At 45.8% G+C, this 26,293-nt stretch overlaps 1 protein-coding gene across 5 annotated transcripts in view; it reads right to left on the bottom strand.

Annotated features, from left to right (window-relative positions):
* LOC310755916 (glycoprotein-N-acetylgalactosamine 3-beta-galactosyltransferase 1-A-like) overlaps positions 1-26,043 on the bottom strand; it is a 40,063-nt gene extending 14,020 nt beyond the window's left edge. Inside the window, exon 1 of one of the 5 annotated variants that reach the window (XM_083599439.1) lies at positions 25,935-26,043. The gene's annotated coding sequence lies outside the window, so the exon portion shown is untranslated. Of the gene's footprint in view, positions 1-2,905; positions 3,066-5,970; positions 6,178-15,286; positions 15,398-25,934 lie in introns of those variants that run through there. The other 4 variants (XM_083599437.1, XM_083599438.1, XM_083599435.1 and 1 more) reach the window with 4 other exon arrangements.
* Between the last annotated feature and the right edge of the window lie 250 nt (positions 26,044-26,293).

Raw genomic sequence — 26,293 nt, 5'->3', positions numbered from 1 at the left:
AGAAGCAGCTTAGTCATGCTGGCCACATGACCCGGAAGCTGTACACCGGCTCCCTCGGCCAATAAAGCGAGATGAGCGCCGCAACCCCAGTCGTCTGTGACTGGACCTAATGGTCAGAGGCCCCTTTACCTTTATGTTCCTAAGAGAGCCCGTCTATTGATTTATTTTTATTTCCTGCATTGATAGCCACCTGTGTTCTCCAAGGAGCTCAAAGTGGCAGACGTGCTTCTCTCTCTACCCCCTCCTCATTTAATCCCCACGACAAGCCTGTGAGGTAGATCAGGCTGAGAGGCAGTGACATGTCCAAGGTCATCCAGAGAGCTTCACGGTTGAGTGGGGATTCGAACCCTGGTCTCCCGGGTCCTTGTGCAACACTCTTAACGTAACCACTATGCGACATGCACCTCGTTCTTTTCCCCTTTTATTTTGACTTGCTTGGCCACGCTCCACGCTCCACTCCAGGAGGCCTGCAGGATGCACTGCACCAAGGGTTGCTGTTTTAATGAATTGCTTAGTCGGTGGCTGCTGGCAGCGGTTACAAACCCAGCTCCATCTATTATTAATCAGTTCAAAGTGACTGCTAATTAATCCCTTGGCCCCAGAGGATTTAGCGAACTAATTGCCCAAAGAGTTGGCAGAAGCGGCGGCCCTCGAGGCAGGAAAAGGCAGACGGCACCATGGAAAACTCTTGTACGCTGGGGGATAAATATTAGGGCTGGAGGCTAGATTCCAGGGAGGGTTTTGCCAAACTGGGGGCCCTCCAGATATTTTGGACTACAATTCCCATCAGCCACCACAGCTGGGCCCAGATATTTTGGACTACAACTCCCATCAGTCACCACAGCTGTCCTAGTTTGTTATGTGCCACGTATAGTTGAGGGAGTATTATTATTATTAATAATAATAATAATAATAATTGAATTTATATACCGCCCTATACCCGGAGGTCTCAGGGCAGTTCACAATGTAAAACCACAAAATATATAATCAAAATTAAAAACAACAACCCAATTAACCCCCCTTATAGCAGGCTTGCAAGGGGTGGCCGAGAAGAACAATTTAGGAAAGCAGCCTCAAGAGACAAAATGTGACAGATTCTTCTTTTTCTCCTCCTGCTCTCATTAAAAAATGGAATGCAGGAGGGGGGACACGAAAAATTGAAAGGGGTGGGGGATTTGTTACAAGCGCTGGGCAGAAGTCAAGTACACCAGAGGGAAAATGTTCCCTTCGTGCTTCCCTGGGTCAAAATATGGGTCAGACTCCTAAATTTATTTTATACCCTGGCACATGAGCGTAGCTGGGAGGGCAGGGTGCCAGCTGCCACCCCCCCCAAATCAAGTAAATAAATAAAAATACTTAACTGACTAATTGTGTTGCAGATAACTTGGTTCTGCTCCCCCCACATAAAGCCTGCTCGGCCCCAAAATAAATCCTGGCTATGGCCATGCCCTGACATATCGGCCTAAAACCCAACAGTTTCCAGGGCAGTATTGTTCCAGTATAACACAAACAATTTTTAAAAAATCATTTTTATCACTTATTTTATGTTTTTATATTGCGATTTTTATCTTGTGAACCGTCCCAAGACCTGCAGGCATAGGGCGGTATACAAATTTAAGAAATAATAATAGCAAATCCCCTTACAATCGTTACAATGGCATCAAATAGGAAATGTGCCCTGGTTAGAAGGAAACTGAGCCAATACGAGCAAGGGGTTTTATTTATTTATTATTTATAATAATAATTATTATTAATATTATTATTATGGGGGGAGAACGCCTCATGAAATAATTTGTCTCTGTCTTCAGACAGGGCCACAGGTCTGTGTTATACTACTTGTGGCTTGTACGAGTCCGCTGTTTTATTTGATTTGATTTGTTTTGATTTGTTTTGTTGTGTTGTGTTTCATGATGGGCGTAAAGCCGAATAAACATTTTTATTTGATTTGATACTTCATGACCAAAGCTCATCTGTCTGGAACCTGAAGCCTCTTCCCCACCAGACATTTAAAGCACTGTTAGATTGCTTTATGGCTTCCTCCAAAGAATCCTGGAATGGTAGTTTGTTAAGGCTGCCAAGATTTGTTAGAAGACCCCAGTCCGCTTCTTGGAGCTGCAATTCTCAAAGTGGCTTAGTCCCTCTTCCCAGGGAACTCTGGGGAATGAGGGCCTCCTCATGACACTCCGCACCCTTAATGAACTACACTTCCCAGAATGCTTTGGGGGAAGCCATGATTGTTCAAGTGGTATAACAGTGTGACGGGGTGAGCTCCCATTGCTCTGTCCCAGCCTTCTGCCAACCCAGCAGTTCGAAAGCACGCCAGTGCAAGTAGATAAATAGGTACCACTGCAGCGGGAAGGTAGACAGCGTTTCCGTGCGCTCTGGTTTCCGTCACAGTGTTCCATTGCGCCAGAAGCAGTTTAGTCATGCTGGCCACATGACCCAGAAAGCTGTCTGTGGACAAACACCGGCTCCCTCGGCCTTAAAAGCGAGATGAGCGTTACAACCCCGTAGTTGCCTTTGACTGGATTCAACCGTCCAGGGGTCCTTTACCTTTTTACCCTAATAGTGCTTTAAATGTCTGGTGCAGATGTGGCCTGAATTTATTCTCCCCTGCTGCCCAAGGTGACCTATAGCTTGGTTGCTAGGTGGACAATGCAAGAATCAAGCCAAGTGGCCATTTTCCCCCATGGTCAGTACAGTGTTGTTGGCAGAAGGCCCAGTAATGTATTTAGTGGGAACACAATCAGTTATATGGCAGTGAAATGGGGAGATAATCTGACACCTCTCTCTCTCTCCCTCTCCCTCTCTCTCTCTCTCTCACTCACACACACACACACACACACACACACATTTTACCCTTGTCTTACACATGAGATAGCTTCTCCTCAAAACCATCACTAACTGAAAGGGAGAAACATCTGATCAGACCCAAACATCCTCTTGTTGGGGGTAGGGAGGAGAGTGTGAATGTTTAGTAACAATCTAGGTTTTATCCACACCCTCAAACTGCTTCTCCCCAGCCCCCAGCTAGTGAAATTCTACGGAGAGCCAGTGGTTTGCCAAAACACATCACCGGGAGAGGTTTCCATAGCAACAGAAGGGACATCTCTCAGCCCAACGGAAAGCCAGGCCCAAGCGACAGAGGATGGAGAGGAGCCCCCTCTTCTGCATGCTAAAAGGACACTTTATGCAGACTAATCCCTCTTTCATATCTCTACCACCTTATAGAATAGCCATCAGGGACAGATAAAAGGACAGATCGTTTTTCTCTTTCTCCATTCTTTCAATGCATCCATGCTTAAGAACAGAGTAAAAATTGGATTCCATGTTCATGGCTGAAGGACCGTCAGTCCAGATGAAGGCTGCAATTCTAAACATACTTTATTTAAGAACCTAAGAAGAGCTCTGCTGGGTCATCCTGTCCAGCATTCTGTTTTTACTGTGGCCACCCAGATGCCTATGGAAAACCTCAAGCAGGACCTCACTCCTGCCCCTTTCTAGATATTGCTGGACTACAACTGCCTTTGTCTCTAACCAATAAGCACGCTGGATGAGACTGATGGGAGTTGGAGGCCCACAACATCTGAAGAGCCACAGGCTTCCCAGCCTAGCCCAAGGACCTTCAACCTAACATGCCCCATGTGGGTGCCTGAACTGCAGAGGCAGCTCTCTTTCCTGCAGAAATTCATACCTACAAACCTCAGCAAGATACCTCAACTCGTGGAAGGTGAACTTGTGGATGCATCCCAAAGTCCTGCCCAGCTCTTCACGTGGGTTCATGAGTACCTCAGGCATGGAGTAGTTTTGCTAAACCTACCCACCCCCATTTCCATGTTTTTGGCAAAGGATAACCCAGCTGAGGGGATGCGGGTGGCGCTGTGGGTTAAACCACACAGCCTAGGACTTGCCAATCAGAAGGTCGGCGGTTCGAATCCCGCAACGGGGTGAGCTCCTGTTGCTCAGTCCATGCTCCTGCCAACCTAGCAGTTCGAAAGCACATCAAAGTGCAAGTAGATAAATAGGTACCACTCCGGTGGGAAGGTAAACAGCGTTTCTGTGTGCTGCTCTTGTTCGCCAGAAGCAGCTTAGTCATGCTGGCCACATGACCTGGAAGCTGTACGCCGGCTCCCTCGGCCAATAAAGCAAGATGAGCGCCGCAACCCCAGAGTCGGCCACGACTGGACCTAATGGTCAGGGGACCCTTTACCTTTAGCCAGCTGAGGTCTATACACATGCTCACGCATGCACACACACACACACACGAGTGCCTGAAACCGCTTTCAAATCACAAAACATAAAACCAGAAGAGGTAGCAGTTCAGTCAGTTGTCAGGACAGATTCAATGCCCAACATGAATTGGCTTTCGAGTTTATCACCATACACCTAGCCCATGTCAACCTGCCTGCAACAGGGCACAGGTCATGTTAGTGGCCAGTCTACAAAGACTGGCTCCAACAAGTCTCCCAGCACTGGAGTGACCAGGCCTGGCTCTATTTACGCACTTGGCAATTGCATGGATAACACTTTGAAAGCAAATAGAGCTTGTTGGGCTTTAACCCTTCACCACTGTTGTGCTCCTGGGATTTCAGGTGGAAGACATTCCTAGTCCTACCTGGAGATGCCAGAGGTTGAACCTGAGACCTTCTGCTTGCAAACCAGAGGCTCGACCACTGAAGACAAGCAGGCCCTGGGACAGCAGCTCCACAGTAGACTGCTGTGTACATTGTGTGTGGCAAACTGGTATACAACCAATGTTAAACCCATCTGGGTGCCCAGTTCAGCATTCTAGCACATCCACACTGGGACTAGGAAGGCCAGCTCAAGGTTGCCTTTGGCTCTTCCAATGTGTAAAAGGACTTGCTGCATTGTGCATTCAACATTGCTTTATGCTTTCATTGCATCATCATTATAATCTTAAAATAGTTTTCATTTAACTTCTTATGAGTGACTTAGAGAAGTTCTTTTATGGGCTGAAAGGTAAATAACTAAGCCAAGTTCCTTGCATTCACCCTGGAAAGCCAATGAGCACATAGCAAAGGTTGCTCCTCAATAACTTCCAGGGGTCAGTGGAACCAGACACACCCTGTCCTTGCATATCGCAGAGCCCAGGATCAGTTGCCCCAAAGCAGCACATTCAACCCCATTTTATAGTTTTACAGGGCCAGTGCAAGGAATAAGCAGCTATCGGCAGTGGATAGGCTCACTCAGGGAGCTTGTGCTACACACCACAGGTGTGGCAAGTAGCTGTGATCAAAAGGGATCTCTTAGTAATCTGAGGACCTAGAAAAAACAGCTCTCTAGAATTAAAGGGACTAACGTATTGTTTTCTGGCCACCGTCCCTGTTGCTAGGACCAGAAGCAACTGTGAAAAAGAACAAGGGTTGCAGAGACAGAACTAATTTTGATTCTCACGGGACCCCCCAAAAGCAGGTATCTGGGAGGAAGGGAGATAGAGAGGTGGAGCTTCTTTCTCCCCCACCTAAGCAACAATGAGCATGGAAAAGGGGGAGGGAGAGTTACAGTGCAGCTGAAGGCATGCGTCCTCCGAAGTCTGCACCCTTGAGATCAATGGGACTTACTTCCATGTATAGGTTGCAGCCTTGCAACACACACACAAGCCTTGCACCCTTGATCCACCCAGCTCACCACTGTCGACTCTGACCCGCAGCGCCTCTCCGGGGTATTTTTTGCTTTAGGAGAGGGGGGCGGCATTCCCTGCCCTGGAGGTGCCGGGGGTCTAACCTGAGACCATCTGCATGCCTGGCAGTCGGCGCTCCCCGACGCTGAGCTAGGCTCCTCCAGAGGGATTACAGGAGATATTGAGTGATGGGAGCCGATTGGGAAGGCTATGGGGACTGGAAATACGATTGGGAGCTACAAGGTTAAGGGGGGGCGGGGGATGAATTAGGATGCTGAGATGGGCGGCGTGGGAAACCCTGGAGCATGCAGGAAATTGCTCGGCGTTACCTTTTTTTGCACCCCCCAGATGCACCGATTAGGAGAGGGTGGAAATCAGCCAGCAACTCCGGCTACGCTCTTCTTCACGATGCCTCTGCGCGGTCATCGAGGAGCCACGGCGCTTCTGCCCTGGGCTACCCGAGCCGGCCTCTGGGTTCGCCCATTGGCTGACAGGTCGCAACTCCTCTCCCGATTGGTGCGCTTGCTCCTCCCAAAGAAAGCAATACAGACGCTGAAGCGGCCGAGCCCAGGCAGGGGAGGGGGCGGGGCTACGGCTGCTTTGCCCGCTTGTCTGGAGGTGACGCGCTGCCTGGGGTGGGCGAGGGGCTGGTTTGGGGATTGCAAGCCAGCATGGTTGCAAGGCCCCTCGATCTTTGCGCCTGTAGCTTTGTTGTTGTTTAGTCGTTTAGTCGTGCCCGACTCTTCGTGACCCGATGGACCAGAACACGCCAGGCACTCCTGTCTTCCACTGCCTCCCGCAGTTTGGTCAAAGTCATGCTGGTAGCTTCGAGAACACTATCCGACCATCTCATCCTCTGTCATCCCCTTCTCCTTGTGCCCTCCATCTTTCCCAACATCAGGGTCTTTTCCAGGGAGTCTTCTCTTCTCATGAGGTGGCCAAAGTATTGGAGCCTCAGCTTCAGGATCTGTCCTTCCAGTGAGCACTCAGGGCTGATTTCCTTCAGAATGGAGAGGTTTGATCTTCTTGCAGTCCAAGGGACTCTCAAGAGTCTCCCCCCAGCACCGTAATTCAAAAGCATAAATTCTTTGGCGAACAGCCTTCTTTATGGTCCAGCTCTCACATCACTACCATGGCTTCAACTATACTGACCTTTGTTGGCAAGGTGACGTCTCTGCTTTTTAAGATGCTGTCTAGGTTTGACATTGCTTTTCTCCCAAGAAGCAGGCGTCTTTTAATTTCGTGGCTGCTGTCACCATCTGCAGTGATCATGGAGCCCAAGAAAGTAAAATCTCTCACTGTCTCTATTTCTTCCCCTTCTATTTGCCACGAGGTGATGGGACCAGTGGCCATGATCTTCGTTTTTTTGATGTTGAGCTTCAAACCATATTTTGCACTCTCCTCTTCCACCCTCATTAAAAGGTTCTTTAATTCCTCCTCACTTTCTGCCATCAATGTTGTGTCATCTGCAGCTTCTGTAGCTTAGTTCAACACAATGGCTCAGCCCTGTAGAATAATAATAATAATAATAGCAGAGAGCACTCTTCTGATCATGTGCAGAGCGCTTTCCCCTGGACGCGGATGAGAATCCTGCAAGCACGTCGGCCTTTTCTCAGGCTTGTGCTGGATGTAATCCTTCGTGGGATGATACAGGTGTGTGTCTGTAAAGGGACATAGCTGTCAACTTTCCCCTTTTCTTGCGAGGAATTCTATTCGGAATAAGGGAATTTACCTTTAAAAAGGGAAAACGTTGACAGCTATGGTGAAGGGAGGCAAATTTAAGTAGCAATTTTTCATGAGCAATCAGTACAAACACGCCCCGCCGGAGTTAAAGGGGTGTTTTGCGGGGTGGGTGGGTGGTGGGGCGGGTGTTACAAGAAAAAGCATGCTTAGCACTGCCACTTTTCCTTAGGAAGAAAAAGTTGTCATTGCACCGCTTAGAATCATAGAAATGTAGAGTTGGAAGGAATCCCAAGGGTCATCTAGTCCAACCCCCCCTTGCAGTGCAGCAATATTCAGGTGGCCTGAATGGGGATCAAACTCACCACCTTGGCATTCACGCTCAAGCCATCTAAACTGACACTCCTGATTGGGATTAGGGCTCCACATCAGTTTCCTGCCAAGAATCCTCACCTTTCAAAGGTACCCCCTTCAAGGACAAAGGGCAACGTAGGTACAGTCACAAGTACACCCTCTTTGAATTTATGTTGTTTTATCGGGAGATAATCACAACCATCTGCTCCTTAAAGGTAAAGGTAAACAGACCTCTGACCATTAGGTCCAGGCGTGACCGACTCTGGGGTTGCGGCGCTCATCTCGCTTTATCGGCCGAGGGAGCCAATGTTTCTCCGCAGAAAGCTTCCGGGTCATGTGGCCAGCATGACTAAGCCGCTTCTGGCGAACCAGAGCAGCGCACGGAAACACCGTTTACCTTCCCGCCGGAGCGGTACCTATTTATCTACTTGCACTTTGACGTGCTTTCAAACTGCTAGGTTGGCAGGAGCAGGGACCGAACTACGGGAGCTCACCCCGTCGCGTCGCAGGGATTCGAACCGCCGACCTTCTGATCGGCAAGTCCTAGGCTCTATGGTTTAACTACTTAATCTCTTCATCCCTATGGAAGCAGTAAGGGTGTGCTTAATTTTTCACACAAGGCTTCTCCATTATGGATTTCTATTTGTGAAATAAAGCATGACACAGTGTAATAAGTCATGTGTTGTTGTTCATCAATAACAACAACAACAACAATAGATGTACATAATACGACAGAATTCCAAGAGGGTGTACTTTCTTTTTCCCATGACTGTATGCTCCCTAATTTTATTCCCTCTCTCTCTCTGAGTAAAAGCTCATTTTATTACAACAGCAACAAAACAAAGATTTAGATAACTTTCTTCCTGTTGTACACGGTTGTAAAAGTTTTACAATTTCGCTTCTAAGTTTGTAATCTGCAGGCCAAGAAACCATATAAATCCTTCCTTATAGCTCCCAAAAGTCTCTGCTCCTAACTCTCTCCTACTTCAACCTAACCCGGAAGATAATTTCCATTTTTAAAAAGCAAAACATGCATACTCTAGACCAGGGGTCAGCAAACTTTTTCAGCAGGGGGCCGGTCCACTGTCCCTCAGACCTTGTGGGGGGCGGGACTATATATTTGGGGGTGGGGAATGAACGAATTCCTATGCCCCACAAATAACCCAGAGATGCATTTTAAATAAAAGGACACATTCTACTCATGTAAAAACACACTGATTCCTGGACCGTCTGTGAACCGGATTTAGAAGGCAATTGGGCTGGATCCGGCCCCCGGGCCTTAGTTTGCCTACCCATGCTCTATGGTACATTCCAAAGTACCTCAGCACAGATTCTCAGGGCTCCTACTATTTTTCATGATTTGTCTAAAACCACAAGATTCCCTTAACTTCAATATCAGGCTCAATCCACAGTGAACCATGCGGTCGGGGGGGGGGGGCGTGTTTTGTTCTTGCATTTGCATCCTGCCATTTCTCCAGAGAGATCAAGGCACCATGCAAAGTCACGCATCACCACCATTTTATCCTCTCAACAACACTGTATACAGTACACTGTGGCTGCAATCCATACCACACATTGAAAGCACACGACTTTCCCAAAAGAATCCTAGTTTGCCCCTCACAGATCTACCATTCCCAGCACCCTAAACCAGGCATCCCCAGCCTTCAGCCCTCCAGATGTTTTGTTGTTTTTTTTAAAGATATTTATTAGAGTTTTACAAAAAACAAAGTGTTACAGAGTAAAAGAAAACCAAGAAAACAAAGAAGAAAAAATACATAAAGAAGAAAAAACAAGGAAAATACAAAAAACAAATCCAATTTTTGGTATTTCAAAGCTCATTTGCTTATTTCCTTGACCTCCTCACACCTCCCCTTCTTGCATTCCCATTTACATAATCAATTCAGCAAATCCTTACCCTCTTTCATTTATCTTGACTCTATATCTTAACATATTATGACTCTATCTTTTCATCCAGCCCTCCAGATGTTTTGGACTACAATTCCCATAATCCCTGACCACTGGTCCTGTTAGCTAGGGATCATGGGAGTTGTAGGCCAGGGGTTGGCAAGGTTTACCTTGCTTGGGCCGGTTCATTCCAGCGGAGATCCCTCTGTGGGCCAGATTGCACGCGTGCGATTTCTGGCGTCCGCGCAGATGCGATTTCCAGCACCGCGGAAGCGATTCCCTGTGCTGGTTTAGTGCAGTGCACAGGGACTTGCCAAGCAGGCGGCTCGGTTCGGAGTTGGCTCATGGGCTGGTTAAATGACACCCATGGGCTGCTTGTGGCCCATGGGCCTTAGGTTGCTTACCCCTGTTTCAGGCCAAAACATCTGGAGGGCTGCAGGTTGGGGGTGCCTGCCCTAAACCAACTTTGTTGTTGTTTAGTCGTTTAGTTGTGTCCAACTCTTCGTGACCCCATGGACCAGAGCACTGCAGGCACTCCTATCTTCTACTGCCTCCCGCAGTTTGGTCAAACTCATGCTGGTAGCTTCTATTGACTATGAAGGCAACTCCATTTCTTTTACGGGATTCTTGCCCACAGTAGTAGATATGATGGTCATCCGAGCTGAATTCGCCCATCCCCGTCCATTTTAGTTCACTGATGCCCAGGATGTCAATATTTATTCTTGCCATCTCATTTTTTACCACATCCAACTTACCAAGGTTCATGGTTCTTACATTCCAGGTTCCTATGCAATATTTTTCTTTACAGCATTAGACTTTCCTTTTGCTTCCAGGCATATCCACAACTGAGCGACCTTTCGGCTTTGGCCCAGCCGCTTCATCAGCTCTGAATCTACTTGTACTTGTCCTCCGCTCTTCCTCAGTAGCATGTTGGACACCTTCCGACCTGAGGGGCTCATCTTCCAGCATCATAACTTTTATATGCCTGTTGTCTTTGTCCATGGAGTTTTCTTGGCAGGGATACTGGAGTGGCTTGCCGGTTCCAGTTCCCATAATTCATTGGGAGAAGTCATGTGCTTTAAATGTATCGGGTGGAGTTAGTGCCAACATGGCACTAAGTGGGACAGGTTGTGGGGTTCGCTTGCGCAATGGGACTTGTGCCATATCCTCCCCCAGCATGCCCCCCAGGCCTCCTAAACCTGTTCTGTAGTTTCCCTCAATCTCCCCAGAGCAGATTTAGGGGGCACAGAGGTGTGCAGGGGAGAAGTCCCATTGCACCAGTGAACCTCAGTGTGCTCATGCAACAACTTATTTGAATCCCACTCGTGATGTCTGTGCAGCCACTGGGAGACAGCAAACAGGCTGACAGATAAGTGACTCTCACAAGTTCATTCAGTGAGTTTCACAGCTGAGTGGAAATTTGAACCCTGGTCCTAATCCAACACTCTCCTAACAACTACTGCATACCTCCAACATTTCTCAGATGAAAACAGGGACATTCTGTTCTACAACCAGAAGCTTCTCCCATGGTTGATCTCCTGCACACATGCGAGGGAAGGGATCGCGTACAACACCTTCAACAGATAAATGGGATGAAATAAAATTTTAGCTGTAAGTTGCCTTGAGTCCCTGTCAGGGGGAAAAGGCAGGATATAGTAATACTAATAATAATGGAAACTGTGAGAATGACCAGGAACATACCAAAGAGTAAACTCAGTGGGTCTTAGTTTTGAGTAAAAATGCTTAGGATTGCAGTGTAAGGCTGTACAGTGGTACCTCGGGTTAAGAACTTAATTTGTTCTGGAGGTCTGTTCTTAACCTGAAACTGTTCTTAATCTGAGGTACCACTTTAGCTAATGGGGCCTCCCGCTGCCGCCACGCCGCCACCGCGTGATTTCTGTTCTCATCCTGAAGCAAAGTTCTTAAGCCGAGGTACTATTTCTGGGTTAGCAGAGTCTGTAACCTGAAGCATCTGTAACCTGAAGCATCTGTAACCCGAGTTACCACTGTACAGTCTTTACCCAGTTATCTGGGAGTAAGCTCCATTGAATATAGTGGGATTTACTTCTGAGTAGACATATAAGGGCTTGCGGTGTAAGGCTCAATTTACAATAAAGGAATAAACACACCACGTGTTCCCTAAAAAAAATAAATGGCTGGCTGCTGAAGCATTGCAATTAAATAATTTTTAATGGATTGGTGACATTTTCCTTCAAAATTACGTATAGGAAGGGCTTCGTATGGCAGCTTCACCTTTCCTTTATTTGGTGCATTTTATTTTCAGTATGAGGGACGCGGGTGGTGCTGTGGGTTAAACCACAGAGTCTAGTGCTTGCTGATCAGAAGGCTGGCGGTTCGAATCCCCGCAACGGGGTGAGCTCCCATTGTTCAGTCCCTGCTCCTGCCAACCTAGCAGTTCGAAAGCACGTCAAGGTGCAAGTAGATAAATAGGCACCGCTCTGGTGGGAAGGTAAACGGCGTTTCCGTGCGCTGCTCTGGTTCGCCAGAAGCGGCTTAGTCATGCTGGCCACATGACCCGGAAGCTGTACGCCGGCTCCCTTCGCCTATAGAGCGAGATGAGCGCCGCAACCCCAGAGTTGTCCACGACTGGACCTAATGGTCAGGGGTCCCTTTACCTTTACCTTATTTTCAGTATAATCAGGACTTCGTTTTTGCACCACACACACACACACAACCCCACACAGAGCAAAGGCTTCTGTTTCCAAAAAGAATGTGTGTGCATGTTTCTGATCTCTCCACCACTTTTGATTGTTCTCAGAGATATGGAAGGGAGGAAAAATGAAAACCAGGACATTCTGGGATCAAATCAGTAACCTGGATGGCTTCTGTCCCTGGAAAATCAGGACATTGCTGCTCCATACTGAACCTGGGTGCAAAAGGGAAAACAAATGAGTCTGCTTAGTTGGCGGAGTCTGTGGCAACATGTGCTTTGAGATGCCTGAATTCAGAGATCTCTGCTTCCAGGCTTTCAGGCCTATAGAATGAGGAACTGTATCCTGGAGAGCAATGACGCAGAAAAAGGAAGCAGATATTTTATGGAACAAGTATGACATCAATATATTTGCTAAGTGTCGCAAGAAAAACTAGCTTTTCAGCTAGTTCAGGTACAGAGAGCAAATAACACAAGAATTTTCATCTCCTTCCCCCACCTCAACAAACGGGGAAAGGGGGACATCTTAGGACTTGTAAAACTAAACAGTTACTCAAGAGTTAGAACAGAAGTAGCTTTAAGCACAGGGAAAGGATCTTTACATCTCATTATTTTGAGCTAGCATTGAAAGATATGGGACTGATTCATAATGGATGAACTTACCAAAGCAAATAATTTTCTTCAGGGTAAAGCCAAAACACAAATATTTTCTAGGTTGCTCTGTATCTATTGTTGTAAACAAAAATTGCCCTTTTCCCTTATAGGGTATCCAAGAGCCCATATAGAGTCCTTACATAGGTTCCCTATTGGTAGGAGAGAATAACAGAGGCCAACCAGAGAATATTGAGAAGCAAAGCAGCTAGTAAGCTTGATCTTTATTGAACTGCTGCAACAGGGTGCTCCCCTCACCCGCAGGACGTTTTGGAACTTGAACGCCGTAAACCCAGAAGTAATTGCTTCGGTTTTCGAACGCACCTTGGAAGTTCAACCAGAAACGCGACTTCTGTATTGAGTTTTCCGTAATGAGATTTCCGTTTTGAGTTTTCGGTTTACGAACATTTCGGAACTCGAACGGTCTTCCGGAACGGATTACGTTCGAAAACTGAGGTACCACCGTATATCTTTTTTGCTTCCTAAGCGACATTATATGTTGCTATCTATTTGTGAAAACTTCTCAGTATTGACGAAGAGTTTAAAAAAAGGAGTTAGGGCAACATGAGCTAGAAAGAGCATGGGAGGGGAGAGAAGAGAAAGATAATGTTTTTGTTGCCATGGGAACAGCAAAAATACACATGAGCCTTGAGCCTTATTCACTTATTTACTCCACACATAAGAGGAGCCTGCTGTTTCAGGCCAGTGGTCCATCTACTGCAGCATCCTCTTCTCAAAGCGGCCAACAATATGCCTGTGGGATGCCCTCAAGCATAGTGTTGCCATACATCAAGGAATTCCCAGACATGCCCTCTTTTGGGAGTCCTGTGGTTTCTTTTTATTATTATTATTATTATTTTATTCAAAATTATAACAAGACATATTATCCAAAAACATATCATCCTTGTCCCCCCCCCCATTTCCCCCCCTCCCCCCTCCCACACAAACCCCTCCCCCCGACTTCCCTCAGTTCCAGTCTTTGGTTTCTCCAATAATGCTGTTTTCTGCATGTTACAAAGTTGTATAGATCCTCAAATTATTTAGCTGATTATTATCAATAAAAAGTTTGTGAATGTTTATTCAAAACCTGCCAAGGAGTCTAGTTCGCTTTGTTGCGTCTTCAGATACTTTGTAAAGGGTTCCCCTTCATCCTTAAAGTCACAGTTATCCTTGTCCCGTAGCTTATATGTCAGTTTTGCCAGTTCTGCATAGTCCGTCAATTTTTCTTGCCATGATTCTTTAGTTGGGGTTTCTTCAGTCTTCCATCCTTGTGCTACCAGAACTCTCGCGGCCATTGTCGCATACATGAAGATGTTTTTCAACTTTTTTGGCAGGTCTTTCCCTACAATCCCCAACAAAAATGCCTCAGGTTTTTTAACAAATGTTAAATGGAACATTTTCTTCAATTCATTGTATATCATTTCCCAAATTTTTAAAATTACCTTACAATCCCACCACATATGATAAAATGTCCCCTCCTTTTCCTTACACTTCCAACATATATTTGAACTATATATTCGCTTCGCCGGCACATATACTAAAAAAAAAAATTGGAACGATACAGAGAAGATTTGCATGGGAAACGTGCGGTTTCCATCAACTGGCATTCAGAATCATACTGCCTCAAACAGTGACGGACAGGCAGGGAGAGGAGGTGCGATATATTGCCAGCTCAAAAAGTTTGAAACTGGTATCGCAGCTGAACTTCAATTTAAATGTCTGCCAGCTCCAGTGGCAACTCCAACAAATGCACTTAAATTCCTGCTATTATTTGATCTACTTTCTGGGAAGGGTACGTATTTGCCAAATTTAGTGAGGTTGGTGCTGTGAGATTTTACTGAATCCAGAAACTATGCAGCCAACAAGCAGCGTTCAGGAAGCTGGCTGCTTACAAAGAAAAGATTAACAGCACTGGTAGCTCTCGGATATTAAATTATTTTACACCCAGATCCAGGGGAGTCTGTGGCACCAAGCCACACCTGGGACAGGTGTGTCTTTAATAATTTATAGATCCAGGAAATCAGATATGAGAAATTGATGGGGGTAGAAAACAGACCTTGGGTCATACTTTACTGGTTTCAGAACCATTTCCTGCTTCTTCTTAAAAGAAGAAACAGCCGCAGCCACCCAAATCATTGAGTTAAACAAATCTTTGTTTTTTCCTTTATATATTTTTTATTGATTTTAACATATAAATTATAAAATGTACCACAAAACTTATCACTTATACAATCTTTTAAGACTTGCATCAGCACCTCTGATGATCCACCGTTTTAACCACTTCTTAACTTTATATTGCCTTTACATCTCTTAACAAATCATCCTCCCCCTTCTCCATTTTTGCAATACTTCCAATAATACTCCTCACAAAACTTCTTGCAAACCTACAAACATTGTCTGATCTTCACAAATACTTTTCAAGTAGCCTGTAAATTTACTCCAGTCTTCTGTGAATTTCTGGTCCCGCCGGTTTCGAATCCTTCCTGTTAGTGAGTTAAACAAATCTTAATTGGCAGCGGGGGCCACTCGGGGGCGCATCGGAAGATGGCTGACAATAACATCTCTCCGACCCACACGAGGTAATTTGGAGGCTATGATGGGAGTAATTAGCCTCCCTAACCCCCCCCAGGATGGTGGGGGGGACTGCCCTTGCCTGCTGTGCCCTATACCACCCCCGAATTTGTGGGGATAGGGGCACTAGGCACAAAGCCCTCCTGTGGGATTTCGGCACTCCTGGACGCCGTCCCTGATCCACGCCACTAGCTGCAAGAACTTCAAAAGAAACAATTTGGATGAAGCGAATGCACATATTTCAAGGAAGAAGGGGGAGTAAAGACTGCTAACAGAAGAGATCTCTGATAAAACAAGACAAGAATAAAACATGAGAAGATACGCCAAGACACGGTATGGCAAATGACTGATGGGGGAGGGGAAAAAAAACTTTCCTTTCTTTCCTTATGTGATTAAACAAGAATCCCCTCCCCTCTTGAGTCAGAAATGTCGTTTTAAGGACTTAAGCTGTGGATTTAAGGCTGTGTGGAGATAAACTTTCGAACCAAAGCATGTTTTAAGAAGAGCGTGGAATGTATAAGAGCTTTGGAATGACGCAGTTAAAAATGCCATCGCCATATTGGGAAGTTCTGTTGGAGGTCTTGAGTCTGGGAGGAGAAAGAGAGAAATAGAGCTGTTTATATTTTGGGGTTTAAACTCCTCAGAGGGACTTAAGAGCGACAGTTTTGCGAGATTATGATGGAAAGAGCGATGTTATCTATGAAGGAGATGATATATGGAAACCATCTCGATTTGAGGATTGGAAGAACGGAAAATTCACACAGGATTATTATTATTATTGGTGTTTATCGGCTTAAGGAGACTATCAGAAGAGATCATAAAGAAAAAAGAGAAAATATATGAACAAGGTGTGATGTGGAAACAGCAAGATAAGACTGGATAGAATTATGAACTCTGTTTGGACTGATTTGGACTGATTTGGACATTAACGCACCAGCAAGAAGATGATCAGAATCCCCCTTCGGATCTTGAAATATGGGTCCCCCCAACAAAATTTAAAATTCAGCTTTGTAATTCGGAATTTATGTGATGTGATTTAATTTGATGTGATTGGCCGGTTAATAAATATTATTTTTTTTTAAAAAAAATCTTAATTGGCAGCATACCGTATTTTTCGCTCGATAACACGCACCTGACCATAACACGCACATCGTTTTTAGAGGAGGAAAACAAGGGAAAAAACATTCTGAATGAAACAGTGGATGTATCATTTTTGTGCTTCATGCTGTGGCCACAGACATGTGATCTGATGGTGAATTTGGGGTGACCCAATGCAAAAATCCTGAGAATCCCTGTGGATCCATGCTTTGTAACCACGTTTTTGCACCATTGCAGCCCCAGGCAACAGTGGGTGTGTGATTTTGGGGGGGGGCAGGCTGTAGCCATGGACATGCTATGTGCTCTGATGGTGAATTTGGGGTGACCCAATGCAAAGATCCTGAGGATCCATGTTTTGTAACCACGTTTTTGCACCATTGCAGCCCCAGGCAACAGTGGGTGCGTGATTTGGGGGGGGGCAGGCTGTAGCCATGGACATGCTATGTGATCTGATGGTGAATTTGGGGTGACCCAATGCAAAGATCCTGAGGATCCATGTGGATCCATGCTTTTTAACCACATTTTTGCACCATTGCAGCCCCAGGCAACAGTGCGTGTGTGATTTTTGGGGGGCAGGCTGTAGCCATGGACATGCTATGTGATCTGATGGTGAATTTGGGGTGACCCAATGCAAAGATCCTGAGGATCCATGTGGATCCATGCTTTTTAACCACATTTTAAGTGGGGAAGGAAGGAAAAATACAGAATGGACAAGGAGCACGAGAGGGGTGTGCAGAGAAGCAGCTGGCTAAGAATGCAGGAGAGGGGTATAACGGGAGGGAGGAAAGGAAGGCAAAAGTTTTCCCTCACCTACCCACCCAAGCCAGCCAGCTCTCTCTCTCTCTCTCTCTCTCTCTCTCTCTCCCTCCTGCATGTTTTCAGCAGCACCGGAGCACAGAGACGACACTCTGCTTTCCCCTCTGCTTGCCTGGAGGGGAGGGGCTTTCCCTGCTCTTTGTTCCGTTTGAGCAAACACAGCAAGGAAACAGAGGAGGGTGGGCAGTAAGACCCTGAGGCAAAATGCAGGAAAGCAGCCACTTCCTCTTTTCAGGTTTCCCTTCTCCGAGATGCGCGATTTGATTTTTGCCTGATTTTTTTTGCCATTTGGCTCCAGGGACCACACATTCGCTCAATAACACGCACAGACATTTCCCCTTCCTTTTTAGGAGAAAAAATCTGCGTGTTATAGAGGGAAAAATACGGTAAGTTGCACAGCTATGCTAGGCCACATCGGGTGATGCTTTCTATCCAATTGGGCTCATCACAAAGAGCACAGCATGAGGAGACCTCCCAACTCCAGCAACAGAGCACATAACTGTCCTGATTTTCCCGAGACATTCCAGAATTACAGAAGCCATCCCACCTTCTGATTGGATTCCGGAATATCCCGTTTCCCCTCTCTAGTGCTGCCGCCACTGAGCTCAGCAGTGAGGATGAACTTGCAGCCGGCGCTGTTGCTTGCAGCGGTGCCCTGATTACGCAACTGGTTTCCGCAAGAGTGCGACACCAAACTATGTGCATCCCGATTTTGTTCAACGGAATATTGGAGGATTTGCACAGGCTCTGCCTCTGCTTAACCCTACTGGAATGGAAAGCTGTGGATGTTCCACTATCTATTAAACCCAACATATACAGGCTGTAATGTATGTATTATCAATTAAATATCTACCATGTGGTCCTTTTAAGAGAAACAGGTTTGACCCGGGAGACCAGCTCCTAGAGAGCCAACTCAGAGGTGTGGCATGGTTGGAGAGGTTAGTTTGTGCAGGCTTAATTTAACATTAGACTACAATACGGCTTAATTTACTGTTAGCTCAGCTTGTAGCGTGCTTATTCAAAACAGCAGAAAAGAAGACCCAGGCCAGCAGTGCACACTCAAGTTACTTGATCAGTAAAACTGTACTTCACAATTTTGACCTACATGGGCTAGATGTAATTCACAGAGGTCATATGCAGGTATCTCAAGGTTCTGTGGAGAGAACAGCTGTCATGATTATGCCATGCCACAACTGAATGATTAAAATAAGTACCATATTACAGTGGTACCTCGGGTTAAGAACTTAATTCGTTCTGGAGGTCCGTTCTTAACCAGAAACTGTTCTTAACCTGAAGCACCACTTTAGCTAATGGGGCCTCCTGCTGCTGCCGCGCTGCCAGAGCACAATTTCTTTTCTCATCCTGAAGCAAAGTTCTTAACCCGAGGTACTATTTCTGGGTTAGTGGAGTCTGTAACCTGAAGCGTCTGTAACCCACTGTACTATTATTAATATATTTTCATTATCTCCAACGCAAGGGAATTCTTGGGAGATGTGAAACAGATATAGCAAACAGGCCTGGAGCCCAGGGATCCCTGTTTTGAAGAGAAACCCCTCCTTCAGTATATAAGAAAATGGTAGCAACCCAAGCCAAACAATATAGTGTAAACTTTCCCAGACCATGAGCAGGGTGACTCACCTTGTGAGGTCCCATGTCGGGTACAAGTAGAGTCCTGTTTGCTACAGGTCCACCACTCCCAATAATTCCCTTGCATCAGACATAATGAAAATATATTATTAATTGTAATATTGTACTTATTTTGATGATTCTGGAGTACCACTTGCATGTGCTGCATGTCCTTTAATAGCGGGTACATTGTGACATTGGGACGTGGGTGGCGCTGTGGGTTAAACCACTGAGCTGATCAGACTTGCTGATCAGAAGGTCGGCGGTTCGAATCCCCGTGACGGGGTGAGGTCCCGTTGCTCGGTCCCTGCTCCTGCCCACCTAGCAGTTCGAAAGCACGTCAAAGTGCAAATAGATAAATAGGTACCGCTCCAGCGGGAAGGTAAACGGTGTTTCCGTTTGCTGCTCTGGTTTTGCCAGAAGCGGCTTAGTCATGCTGGCCACACGACCCGGAAAGCCAATAAAGTGAGATGAGCGCTGCAACCCCAGAGTCGGCCATGACTGGACCTAATGGTCGGGGTCCCTTTACCTTTACATTGCGACAAAAACATTCATTGCACTTTGCTTGCCATATATTGTGTCTTTGTCAAAAAGGTAAAGCACCCCTGGATGGTTAACTCCAGTCAAAGGTGGCTACAGTCGTACCTCAGAAGTTGAACGGAATCTGTTCCGGTTCCAAAACATTCGAAAACCAAGGCATGGCTTCCAATTGGTTGCCGATTGTGCAGGCGCGCTAGAAACAATAGTGGAAGCTGCGCTGGATGTTCAGCTTCCAAAAAAAGTTTTAAAACCGAACACTCACTTCCGGTTTTTGATCGTCCAGGAGCTGTAATGTTCGACTTCCAAGGCATTTGGCAGCCGAGGTACGACTGTATGGGGTTGCAGCACTCATCTCGCTTTCAAGCCGAGGGAGCCGGCGTTTGTCCACAGACAGCTTTCCAGGTCATGTGGCCAGCATGACTAAACTGCTTCTGGCGCAACGGAACACCATGGCAGAAACAAGAGCACACGGAAACGCCTTTTGGACCACAGCACCACCCACCACCCATTGAGCCTCTTGGGCTTGCCGATCAGGAGGTTGGTGGTTTGAATCCCTGCAACGGATTGAGCTCCTGTTGCTCTGTCCCAGCTCCTGCCATCCTAGCAGTTTGAAAGCACACCAGTGCAAGTAGATAAATAGATACCACTGCAGCAGGAAGGTATACAGCATTTCTGTGCACTCTGGTTTCCATCACGGTGTTCCATTGCACCAGAGGCAGTTTAGTCCTGCTGCCCACATAACCCGGAAAGCTGTCTGTGGACAAACACCGGCTCCTTCGGCCTGAAAGTGAGATGAGCACCGCAACACCATAGTCGCCTTTGACTGGACTTAACTGTCCAGGGGTGCTTTACCTTTTACTTGTGTCTTTCTATGCTGGCCTGTTTTTTCCTGTTTGTGTATGTTCCTATACAGTGGATTCCTTATTTTTCTGCTTACAGCTGTGTTATGTACTAAGTTGGATAGGATCCAAAATGCTGCAGTCTGATTGGTCCTAGAACAATGGGATCCAAAATGCAGCAGTCTGATTGGTCCTAGAACAATAGGATTCAGAATGCAGCAGTCTGATTGGTCCTACAACAATGCAGCAGTATGATTGGTCTGCAGGAGCCACCCAATCCAGCTCCAGATGGAAGTGAATCCACAACCTGATTGGCCTACAGGAGAATTCCAGAATTAGCCAATCACGTGCAGCCCATTGTGTAAATAATGTACCGGTATATAAAGCAGATACTTTGGGGGGACTTTCATTCCTCCTCACCACTATGAGCTGAATAAAGAGCATGAAATCCACTCTCGACTCTGAGTATATTTCAAGCTGAATGACTGGGCAAAAGGTGTTGCCTGACACATTTTCTCACCTCACCCCACTCTGATTCTTAACATGATACACCAGAATTATTATTATTCATTAAATTTGTTAGCTGCTTTTTCTTGCCATGCCAACTCAAAGCGACTTTCAACCAGATTCAGACAGAATCATCTGGGAATTGCAATTACTTTAGTGAGTGAGTGAAGCCTTCTATCATAATTGTTCAGGGTTGCACAATGAGGTTTACGTACACTATAGGCAGTTCTCAATTGATCTTTAAATTCAACTCAGCCCACAGATCAGCAAGGCTTTGACAATGACAAAGCCCCCAGGCCATGGCAACAGCACAGCATTGACTGGGACACAAGCCACATTTAAATCTCCATTCCATCGATTAATAATGTTGGAAATAGAAGCTTTCTTCCAAAGCTGAGGCAAAAGCCAGCCTAATACCCCTGTAAACTGGTTTTGAATTTTACACTTGCTGCTTCAGATGAAAAACTAGTCTGCCTGAAGACTTACAATTTTATATGTTTTTCAGCATCTTTGGAAATATTAAGAATGATGGACCCAAACAAAATCTTGACAAGAATTTCAGAATAAGCTTAATAATAATAGTCCTGGGCTCTACTTACAACGGAACACAAATAATAGAATTGGAAGGGAACACAAGGATCATCTAGTCCAGGCATGGCCAAACTTGGCCCTCCAGCTGTTTTTGGGACTACAACTCCCATCATCCCTAGCTAAGAGGACCAGTGGTCAGGGATGATGGGAACTGTAGTCCCAAAACAGTTGGAGGGCCAAGTTTGGCCATGCTTGATCTAGTCTAACCCCCTGCAATGCAAGAATCTTTTGCCCACCTTGGGGCTCAAACCCACAAACCTGAGATTGACTCTCGTGCTTTACCAACAAAGCTATACTGGACTACGCTGAACATCTAGGAGGGTTTTACATGTACCCTTGTGGGGTTGCCCAGGTTTTCATACTGTACAGTACATTCTTTAAGATGTGGACTGGTAAACAGTAAGCAAGCTAGAAGTCTGCTGTTTTAAGCCCTATGTTTTCACAAAGCAAGAATCTTTTCTCAAATTGTAGTCTAATGTCTGTCCCCGGTGCTGTTCTCCACCTACAGTACAGTGGTACCTCAGGTTACATACGCTTCAGGTTACAGACGCTCCAGGTTACAGACTCCGCTAACCCAGAAATAGTGCTTCAGGTTAAGAACTTTGCTTCAGGATGAGAACAGAAATCATGCTCCGGCGGTGCGGCGGCAGCGGGAGGCCCCATTAGCTAAAGTGGTGCTTCAGGTTAAGAACAGTTTCAGGTTAAGTACGGACCCCCGGAACGAATTAAGTACTTAACCCGAGTTACCACTGTACTGGCTTTCCAAAAGGTCAGCACATGCAGAGATGTCTATGTTGTCCTGAATCAATGTTACATATTTTTCTCTTTTATTGGGGAAACCCAGCCAGATGGGCAGGGTATTATTATTATTATTATTATTATTATTATTATTATTATAGCTGTAGTTCAGATGTTCATTGCTATGATGCTTATAATGTACATGCCAGAAACAAGAGACAATGCATTGTTTTCCGCCTTTCCTCCCTTTCTTTCGATTTCTCTCTCTTCTTTCTTGCCATGTGCTTGATGCTGCTTTTTCGTGATGTCACTGTTTAAAAACCAACACTTGGTTTTTAAATTTATATTTTAGTATCAAAGCAAAGGCATATATCTCTGTTTCCCCCTACTTTATCATGGAAGGATCTTAGGATTAAATGGTATTATATCAACTTTTAAATCAACAAGTTTTAGAAGTTTAAACCTTGGTCTCAGAAACCTTCTCTGAAGCAGGGGAAGAGCAGCGGAAAAGAATTAAGCAGGTAATGTACTGAGATTATCAGCTCAGGATCCGGGTGATCATGACTCTGTGTCATTAAGAGCCCTCCAGCGACTTTGTGTCCCTGACTGCTCTCTCTTAAGTACTGTATCTCTTCCTAACACAACCTTGCTGCAACCAGTCCAAAAAGGCTATCTCAGGTTGCAGGATCGCTCCGAGAATTGTGCCTGGATAGCTGTTCGATACAAAACTGAGACTCTCCAACAACTTCTGCTGCTATCTCCTGTGGGAATTTTAGGAATGCAAGAAAGGATAGGTAATGAAAAAGCCGTCTCACCAACAGGTAGTTCAGAGGGGTCTCCCTGTCTAGTTGCCTCTACAATTTTCCTCGTTTACACCACTACTTTCTAGTCACCTGCTCTCAAATTTATTTGATAAATACAAATCAGCATGTGCAACCAACCTTCATATGCTATTTATGGCAAAGGAGTTCCCTCTGCTGGCTGATCCAGAAATAATCCTCAAATTTACTAACTGAAAAGCATTAAGTCAGTCTCATTTCCTGTACTGGAACTTCCCAGTTGCTGGGTTGGGCTGCATCTTCTTTTGTTGTTCTTGTTTAGTTGTTTAGTCGTGTCCGACTCTTTGTGCCCCCATGGACCAGAGCGCGCCAGGCACTCCTGTTTTCCACTGCCTCCCACAGTTTGGTCAAACTCATGCTGGTAGCCTCAAGAACACTATCCAACCATCTTGTCCTCTGTCGTCCCCTTCTCCTTGTGCCCTCCATCTTTCCCAGCAGCAGGGTTTTTTCCAGGGAGTCTTCGCTTCTCATGAGGTGGCCAAAGTATTGGAGCTTCAGCTTCAGGATCTGTCCTTCCAGTGAGCACTCAGGGCTGATTTCCTTAAGAATGGAGAGGTTTGAAATTCTTCTTTAGCAGCTTCTCAGTCTGCCACCCTGTCTTCTCCCTACCCTCTTCTGGCTGCTGTTCCTCATCTCCTTTGCGTGAGGCTTTGTTGGGATCCAGTTTGTAAATAAGCTTCTGGAAGGAAGGAGGCTGGATAGCTTAGCAGCCAGCGGGGCCAAATTCAGCCCTCCAGATGTTTTGGGACTACAACTCCCATCATCCCTAGCTAACAGAATCAGTGGTCAGGGATGATAGGAATTGTAGTCCCAAAACATCTGGGGGAGCCGAGTTTGGCCACCGCTGCTGGTTAGAGCATGGTGCTGTTAATGCCAAGGTTGCAGGTTCGATCCCTGTATGGGACAGCAGCATATTCGCTTGGGTTATATGATAATCAGGGTCCCTTCTAACTCTACAATTCTAAGATTTCCTAATAATAATAATAATAATAATAATAATAATAATAATAATAATAATTTATTTATACCCCGCTCATCTGGCTGAGTTTCCCCAGCCATTTCCCCACATTAGACTTGGAGACTTGCTTTTGATCAAACTCAACTTTGAACTCTTTCCAATCAATGGAAATTCTGAACTGCACCCTTTCAAGATTTTACCAGATGCTGTTCAATGGAGCTTCAGATCTATTTTCCCCAATCTTAAGGACTAAAACCTTCCTTTAAAAAAGCACATAAGTACATTAATTGTTTTTAGTATACCTAGGTAAAAAAAAAAAAAGGTAAAGATAAAGGACCCCTGGACAGTTAAATCCAGTCAAAGGCGACTATGGGGTTGCAGCGCTCATCTCGCTTTCAGGCCGAGGGAGCCAGGTTTGTCCAAAGACAGCTTTCTGGGTTATATGGCCAGCAGGACTAAACTGCTTCTGGCAGAACAGGACACCATGACAGAAACCAGAGCGCACCGAAATGCCGTTTATCTTTCTGCCGCAGTGGTACCTATTTATCTACTTGCACTGGTGTGCTTTCGAACTGCTAGGTTGGCAGGAGCTGGGACAGAGCAACGGGAGCTCACCCTGTCGTGGGGATTCAAACTGCTGACGTTCTGATCAGCAAGCCCAAGAGGTTCAGAGGTTTAGACCACAGCGCCACCCGTGTCCCTTTTTAGTATACATACACATGGCTGTACCAGTCAAAATTATGGCAGCTATATATATTGTACCAATTGAAGTTTCTTGATAATCTTCCATGGCAGATACAACGATCCGCAGTAACGTGGGTCTTGGTCCAATTCATTCACAACTTGAAGGAGAACGCCAGGAAGGTAAGGTGGGTGTCACATGGAACTGTTATCTGGATGGTATATGGAAACTCCTGGTTCAGAGATAGTATGCCTCTGAATACCATTGCCAATGAACAGCAAAGGAAGGTGGCTGTTGCTAACCCACCCAGCTTGGGACTTTCTGAGAGGCATCTGATTGGCCACTGCAGAGGCATTGTCTGGCCTTTGTGATGCAAACTCCCATAAGTGGCTGTTGCCTTGAGGCCAGAGATAGCTCAGTTGGTAAAGCATGAGACTTGAAATATCAGGGTTGTGGGTTTGAGTCCAAGGTTGGGCAACAGATTTCTGCATTGCAGGGGGTTGGACTAGATGACCCTCGTGGTCTCTTCCAACTCTACAATTCTATGATTTAGGCCTGGAAAATAACTAGGACACAAAGTTGGGGCTATTTAGAGTAACTCAAGAGCTGGCATAAATGTCTCCCTTGCAAATCCTTTACATTGGAAGCTATTTGAAAATGTCCCCAGGGACAGATGTAAGAACTGCCCAAGGTAATGCCAAATTTAATAATAATAATAATAATAATAATAATAATAATAATAATAATAATAATAATTTATTATTTGTACCCCACCCATCTGGCTGGGTTTCCCCAGCCACTCTGGGCGGCTTCCACAAAGACCAAAAATACACTAAGATGTCATACATTAAAAACTTCCCTGAACAGGGCTGCCTTAAGATGTCTTCTGAATGTCAGGTAGTTATTTATCTCTTTGACATCTGATGGGAGGGCGTTCCACAGGGCGGGTGCCACTACCGAGAAGGCCCTCTGCCTGGTTCCCTGTTGCTTTGCTTCTCGCAATGGGGGAACCGCCAGAAGGCCCTCGGGGCTGGACCTCAGCGTCCGGGCAGAACGATGTGGATGGAGACACTCCTTCAGGACATCTTCATAGGCTCCTTTAAGACATCTTCATAGGCTTGCAGTTGATTTTGAGGCTCAGTTCTATGAGCTAGCTTGTTCTGCTGAATCCCTGAATGACACAAGTCAAGAATACATGAAGAATCACCATGTCTCATGTGAGCCTACCTGTTTTCCCAATCTTTTATGCAGCTCCTGCTCCATATTCCCCCACTATCTGAGGTGTAGCAAAGGGACCTTCACAGTAGTGGTCCAAAACCCGTGCATCCCCTCTCACAGGGCAGTTCTCTCTGCTTCAGTGTGTAGGGCCATAGCAAAGTGCCCTTTTAAAGAATGGTCTTGTTTTAACAGATTTGATTTGGAAAGTTGGGAACCATGGGCATATATAAATTCAAATTGGACTCAGTTTGAATTGGGCAAGTGTATCCAGGCTGCAATAAGCTTTTTGGTCCTTTAAGAGCAAGTGAACAATTTCCCATGAGTGCAAGACCAGAGCCTATAATAATAAAATCCCATAGAAAGGCCAA

The sequence above is a fragment of the Podarcis filfolensis genome, assembly GCF_964270895.1.
Source record: "Podarcis filfolensis genome assembly, chromosome: 2".
NCBI classification, from domain to species: Eukaryota; Metazoa; Chordata; class Lepidosauria; order Squamata; family Lacertidae; genus Podarcis; species Podarcis filfolensis.
Note: the sequence above shows the minus strand (reverse complement) of the source record. Positions and strands in the feature narration are given on the sequence as shown.